The sequence below is a fragment of the Herpailurus yagouaroundi genome, unplaced genomic scaffold, assembly GCF_014898765.1.
Source record: "Herpailurus yagouaroundi ecotype Mexico unplaced genomic scaffold, PumYag 210, whole genome shotgun sequence".
NCBI classification, from domain to species: domain Eukaryota; kingdom Metazoa; phylum Chordata; class Mammalia; order Carnivora; family Felidae; genus Herpailurus; species Herpailurus yagouaroundi.
The window spans coordinates 17,219,997-17,225,996 of record NW_024412441.1 but is presented as its reverse complement, the minus strand read 5'-3'; the positions used below and the strand labels follow the sequence as shown (position 1 = coordinate 17,225,996).

The 6,000-nt window shown below is 48.2% G+C and overlaps 2 long non-coding RNA genes and 1 other non-coding gene across 7 annotated transcripts in view; 2 read left to right on the top strand and 1 right to left on the bottom strand.

The window, feature by feature from the left end:
- LOC121016373 (uncharacterized) overlaps positions 1–5,413 on the bottom strand; it is a 14,131-nt gene extending 8,718 nt beyond the window's left edge. The window contains exons 1-2 of one of the 3 annotated variants that reach the window (XR_005784251.1): positions 5,191–5,413; positions 128–262 (exon numbers count right to left, since the gene is read on the bottom strand). This is a non-coding gene — a long non-coding RNA (uncharacterized LOC121016373). The remainder of the gene's footprint in view (positions 1–127; positions 263–5,190) is intronic. The other 2 variants (XR_005784252.1, XR_005784250.1) reach the window with 2 other exon arrangements.
- TRNAI-UAU (transfer RNA isoleucine (anticodon UAU)) lies at positions 4,949–5,041 on the top strand. Its single transcript is given in 2 exon segments — positions 4,949–4,986; positions 5,006–5,041. It is a non-coding gene; the product is annotated as a tRNA-Ile (tRNA).
- A 153-nt stretch (positions 5,414–5,566) lies between the features above and the next one.
- The window catches only part of LOC121016374 (uncharacterized), a 40,855-nt gene continuing 40,421 nt past the window's right edge, over positions 5,567–6,000 (top strand). For all 3 annotated transcript variants that reach the window (XR_005784253.1, XR_005784254.1, XR_005784255.1), the window contains exon 1: positions 5,567–5,785. This is a non-coding gene — a long non-coding RNA (uncharacterized LOC121016374). The remainder of the gene's footprint in view (positions 5,786–6,000) is intronic.

Sequence of the window (6,000 nt, the reverse complement as noted above, 5' to 3'; positions counted from 1 at the left end):
AAAACAAAACAAAACAAAACAAAACAAAACAAAACAAAACAAAACAACAGTGTCCATTTCCCACACTTTTACCAACAATGGGTGTGAGCAGTCTTTTTGAGTTTCCTCTCATCTGATGGGCTCTTACCATGTCTTTCATTTCAGCTTCAATCCAGAATGAAGGGATCTGTGTTTCCCAAAATTATCACGCTCCACTGCTGCATGTAACCGGTTCAGTCCGCCTCACGCTTCCCTCGAGTTTGGGCCTTGGGCCTTTCTCCTCCTAAGGGAAAATAAAGGGTCATTTCCCCAGGTGGTGCTGGGGAGGATCATGGACTAGTTAGCACAGGAGGGGATCTCAGATGCTGAGTGATCCCAGAGGTTCAGAAAGGCAGTCAAGATGGTCCACACTTGAGGTCTGCACTTATAGGTGGCAGTGGCATCTTGCAAACTTGTAGTCTGAAAAAAAGTATTCTTCAGACAACCTCTTGCCCCATGAAAATGGGATCACTTTGGGAGCCTCCCAATGCATGCTGACCAGCACCCTGCAGCAGCATCCAAACACCAGGTGTGTGCATATGACTCAGCCACTCTGGTGGATCCTCTATGGGTTTTGATGACTCCATGGCAACTTCTTGTAGTCATATACTGCTTAATATATTGTCATTATGGAGCACTGGCTAAAAACGTAAAATGTGAAGTTTGCCGAAAGAAAGTAAATGAAGAACAGAACATGAAAATTCTACAATGTGACTCAAGATGATCTTTGTTCACCAGACATGCAAATTGGATTCAGCTGACCAAAATGTTTATCTGGCTCATCCTGATATCAAAAACCAAAGCCAAAAAAGAGAAAATAGAGTGACCATTAGATCCAATACAGCCTTTCATTAGTAGGAATAAACATGAGCCAGACCCACTAAAAATGGTGCTTGTATATCGCAGCTTGAACCCTTCTGTTTTATCTCATCGTTTAGACATGAAAACAAGAAAGTAATAAAAATAAACCAGTTTTTTAAGTGCAAAAAGCATAAATTCCAAACATTCATTTAGAAAAGCAGTTTTTTGCCTATTTTTGATGCTACAATGAGTTATTAAATTTCATACATTTTAATATACATTTGTCCCAATATCAAATGATAAATATTTATTTATTTATTTATTTATTTATTTATTTATTTATTTATTATATTTATTTTAGAGATGGAGAGCATGGGAGAGGGAGAGAGAAAGAATCTTAAGCAAGCTCCATGCTCAGCACAGAGCCCAGTGTGGGCTCGATACCACAAACCTGGGATCATGATCTGAGCTGAAATCAAGACATGGATGCTCAATGGACTGAGCCACCCAGGCGCGCTTATAAATGTTCTTTTGAAAGTTATTTGTTACAAGCACTGTTGGTGGGAATGCAAACTGGTGCAGCCACTCTGGAAAACAATATGAAGGTTGCTCAAAAAGTTAAAAATAGAACTACCTTATGATCTGGCAATTGCACTCCTAGGTATTCACCCAAAGAATACAAAAATACCAATTCAAAGGGACACATGCACCCCGATGCTCATAGCAACATTATCTACAATAGCCAAATTATGGAAACAGCCCAAGTGTCTATTGACTAATGAACGGATAAAGAAGATGTTGTGCGCGCGCGCACACACACACACGCGCACACACACACACACACACACACACACACACACACACCAGGATATTACTCAGCCATGAAAAAGAATGAAATCTTGCCATTTGCAGCGACATGGATGGAGTTAGAGAGTATTATGCTAAGGGAAATAAGTCAGAGAAAGACAAATACCATATAATTTCACTCATATGTGGAACTTAAGAAACAAAACAAACAAGCAAAGGGAAAAAGAGAGGCAAACCACAAAGCAGACTCATAACTACAGAGAACAAACTGATGGTTACCAGAGGAATTAAAACAGGTGATGGGGATTTAGGAGTGCACTTGTTGTGATGAGCATTGGGTGATGTATGGAAGTGTTGAATCACTATATTGGGTGCCTGAAACTAATATTTACATAATTTATATAATTACGTAGTAAATGGAAATAGGTTAAGACTAGTCTTTATATTATAGACATTGCTTGAGATTATTTTAAAGTTATACATTTGTCCAAAATAAATTTTATTTTAAAAAGAACTTGTTACACATCACAAAAATTATTAAATGATTTAATAATCTCAAGGTGTTGGCAAGTATACACATAGTGAAAAGACTTCTCCAGTCAAAATAGGCTAGAAAGCTCTCATCTGGTCTAGATGTCTCAGACTATAGGTGAGGAAATTGAGGCCCAGAAAGGGTAAGAGATTTACTTAAGATCACTCAGCCAGTGAGAGTCAGAGCTCAGAGTCTTAATTCATTGCTCTTCAGAGTCAGTCTGTATGAGTTTAAGTGATTTGAAGGTCCCAAGAGACCTTGCCTTGTTGTAACAATCTCTTGTGTAGCAGAGGTTCTGACACTGCCCCCTCCAGGTTCAGCACTGCCCTTACTAGGTCCTTCCTTTAGAGCCCCGGTTACCTTGGGAGCTAAGCTATTTTAGTTCCCATGCAACCAGGATCAGCCAAAATCTGCTGAACCAATGAAAAAGTAGATCCACGATGGAGGAATGGATCTATGGCCCACCAGGGCCAACTTGGCTGCCCAGAGTTTACCAGGTGGGCTCTTCTGAGGGACTTGGAGGGAGGAAGACCGGACTAATGCTACTGCATTTGAAAAGATACTATGGAAATTAACCCCTTTCAATTTATTAAAAATTTTTTTAACGTTTATTTTTGAGAGACAGAGAAGGAGCAGGGCAGGGTCAGAGAGAGAAAGAGACACAGTATCTGAAGCAGGCTTCCGGCTCTGATCTGTCAGGTCAAAGCCTGATGTGGGGCTCAAATTCATGAACTGAGAGATCATGACCTGAGCCAAAGTTGGATGCTTAACAGACTGATCCAGCCAGGTGCCCCATCTCTTTCAATTTAAAATTTAAAAACCTAGGGGTGCCCAGCTGGCTCAGTGGGTGGAGTGTGTAGCTCTTAATCTCCAGGAGGTGAGTTCAAGCCCTGTGTTGGGTATAGAGATTACTTAAATAAATTAAAAAATAAAATAAAATAGAATTTTAAAATTTAAAGTTATTCCCACCTCAAGGAAACCATGCAATTACCTTAACAGCCTGTTCCAACTTATTTATTTCAAAGTCTCTCTCTCCACTGCCCTCGAGGTACCCTGGACTTGGCCAGGCATGCTCCTGGCCATGTTGTAAACATCTCTGCATCCCACCACCTGCCTGGTGCCTGGTGGGATGTTACAGGGGTATTAACCATCCCCCTTTCTGAGCTCTTGCTCTGGATGTGTGTCTCTTACAGTTCAAAATGATTTGGAGAGTCTCACCTCTTTTCTCTGGGTAGGCACATGGTATTGAGCTTCCTATAAACATCACCTTTGGGAGGCCTCTGCCTTACACAGAAACTTTTACTGTCTCCTTATCCTAATAAATTCTGCTTGAATTTCAAGCCTTTTTACAATTCTACTGCTTGACACTGTCACCCTACCACAACCTGTTACTGTGGGCAAGTCACCATCAAAGTGTCTACATACCGGATCTCTATTCTGCCTCCCATCACTTGTTCATACCGGTTCCCCCAGTCTATTATCATAGTGTTGTTATTTGCTCTTCTGGTTCTGGTCAACCAAACGGGGTGACCAACAAGCCAACAGAGACCCAGGAGATAATCTAGAGAGGCAACCCTGGAGGAAGACACTGGGGGGGGGGGGCGGGTATATTGTGGAGGTGGTTGCAGCTAACCCCCCAGGGCGATGCAGGTTACTGGTGGAATTAACAATTAGATTCAATAGGCCCAGTGCCTTTTGCCCGCAAAAATGTTTACATTTTAAATTCTTTTTAAATCAGAAGAAAAAATAAATATAATAATCATGATGTAACAATAAATGCAGCCTGGATTATATTTGTCTTTATTTTGCAGCAGTAAAATATTATTAAAAATTTTTTTAATGGAGAAAGGGGTCCACGAAGACAAAGTGCTTAGTTATAATTCGGCTCTAGGTACAGTGTTACACTGTTTGGTTTTTAAAAAAGAAATGGATATGCAGATATTTGTATGAGACCTCTTGATTTTAAATATTAGAAACTAGTTTTAAAATTAAACAAACGTGTTGTGGCCCAACAAAACACGCGGGGCTTAGCCTGCACCCTCTCGAAGGCTCAGGCTATCGTATCCCCGGAATGCCCGTGGCTTGAAACAGTTTTGGGGACACGCCTTGTGCCTGCGCGCAGGATGCACAGGGGGTCGCGGAAAAACTCCCGGGCAGACCACGCTCCAATGCTGAAGTCCCCGCCCTCTCGGGTCCTGGAGTCCCCGCCGGCGGAGGCCACCCTCGGTCCAGCCCCAGCCCCGGCGCTGCCTGACCGGACAGCCCCCGCTGACTTCCAGGGCGGCGCGGGGAGTCCGGGCCACCGCCTCCCGCTAATTGGTCACGAGGGGCGCGGGGCGGGGGGCGGCCACCGCGAACTTGCGGCCGACGAGCCGAGGCCGCCCGGCTCCGCCCCACCCCTCGGCCCGCGTCACCACCGCACCGAGGTCCACCCGCCGGCCGCAAGCCCGGCTCCTCGCGGGGCCCGCTCCCGGAGGCGAAACTCCCGGAGGACGCCGAACGTAACGCCGGGGCTCCTCCTCCCGCGCTGCCCAGCGAGGCAGGCTGAGCTCATTTCAACGGGCCTGCCCTTCACTGCCCAGCCGACCGGCCCTCCGTTCCGGGGGGAGACCCTCGCAGAAGTCCCCGCTCACTCCGCCTAGGGCCGCGGGGCCCGCAGCTGCAGGAGGGCGGTTCGGGGCCCGGACCCACTCCCGCCGAGCCGCGAGCCACCAGTGCGCATGCTCCGTTGAAGCCCGCACCGAGCCCGGGTGAACCCTGATAGAGCCATCGCGAGGCCGGCTAAGCGGAGCTCCAGTGGCGCAATCGGTTAGCGCGCGGTACTTATACAGCAGTACATGCAGAGCAATGCCGAGGTTGTGAGTTCGAGCCTCACCTGGAGCACGACCCTTTTGGATACTCTCACCCCCCTTTTATCTCCTTGCCCAAAGGAAGAAGTTAGCCTCTCTTTAGCATTCTCAGTTGCCGTCTCTGCCTGCGTGCGCGGGTCGCTCCGCCGCAGGCAGGAAGCAGCTCGCACTGACGCTTCTTACCCGCTGTGCAAGCTACTTGTTGCCCCCACGCACCGTCCAGCCACTCGAACCCGGACGTCTGCACACTGCTTCCTTCTACTTCTTTTCCTAGGCCTTTTCTTTAACGGCATCTACTCCCCGGCCACAGTAGCGGCGTTGTGGACTGAAGATCCAGGGGCGCCGCACGGGTGGTGGGGCCCCGCCTGTACTTCGAGGTCAAAAATCTACTGGGCGTGCCCGAGCTCCTGGCGCCGGGAGGAGGTCCGGCTTCCCGTCTGCTGCCCCTCGCCTGGGGCAGTGTGGGGCGTGGCTCCGCGCGCCTTGGGTCGCGGGTCGCTAGCAGGGCGACCGCTCCCGGGAGTTGGGTCCAGGGCTCAAGAGCGGGGCGGAAGTGGAGCAGTCCCTCCCTTCTCTCCTAGCTGCAGACACTCCGAGACTGGGGGCCCTTTTCCCCTCTCCAGGCACAGGCCTCCCTGGGCGGACGTGCAGAGTTTGGGATATGTGCACTGGGCGTTTCCCTCTCCCCATTTTGTGCCTCCTGTCTCCGGTGCCAGTCTGCAGTGGTGCAATTTGCTGGCGGACCGCAGAGCAGACGTCTTCTAGAGATGTCCGAGTGGTGGGTGTCCTTTCATGCATGCCATAAATGCCAGGTTCAGAAGTCCTCCTGAGGGGTGGAGGGAGGGTGTTTTTGTTTTTGTAGGCAGCACTCCTCTGAAGCGTGGGGACTGCTTTGCCAGGGGGTGGGTGGGTGCCCCGCATCCCCAGGAGGTGTGGGCCGAGCAGAGAACAAGTTTAGTCGGCTTGAGAGTCGTCCCAAACGCGTTCTTCCGA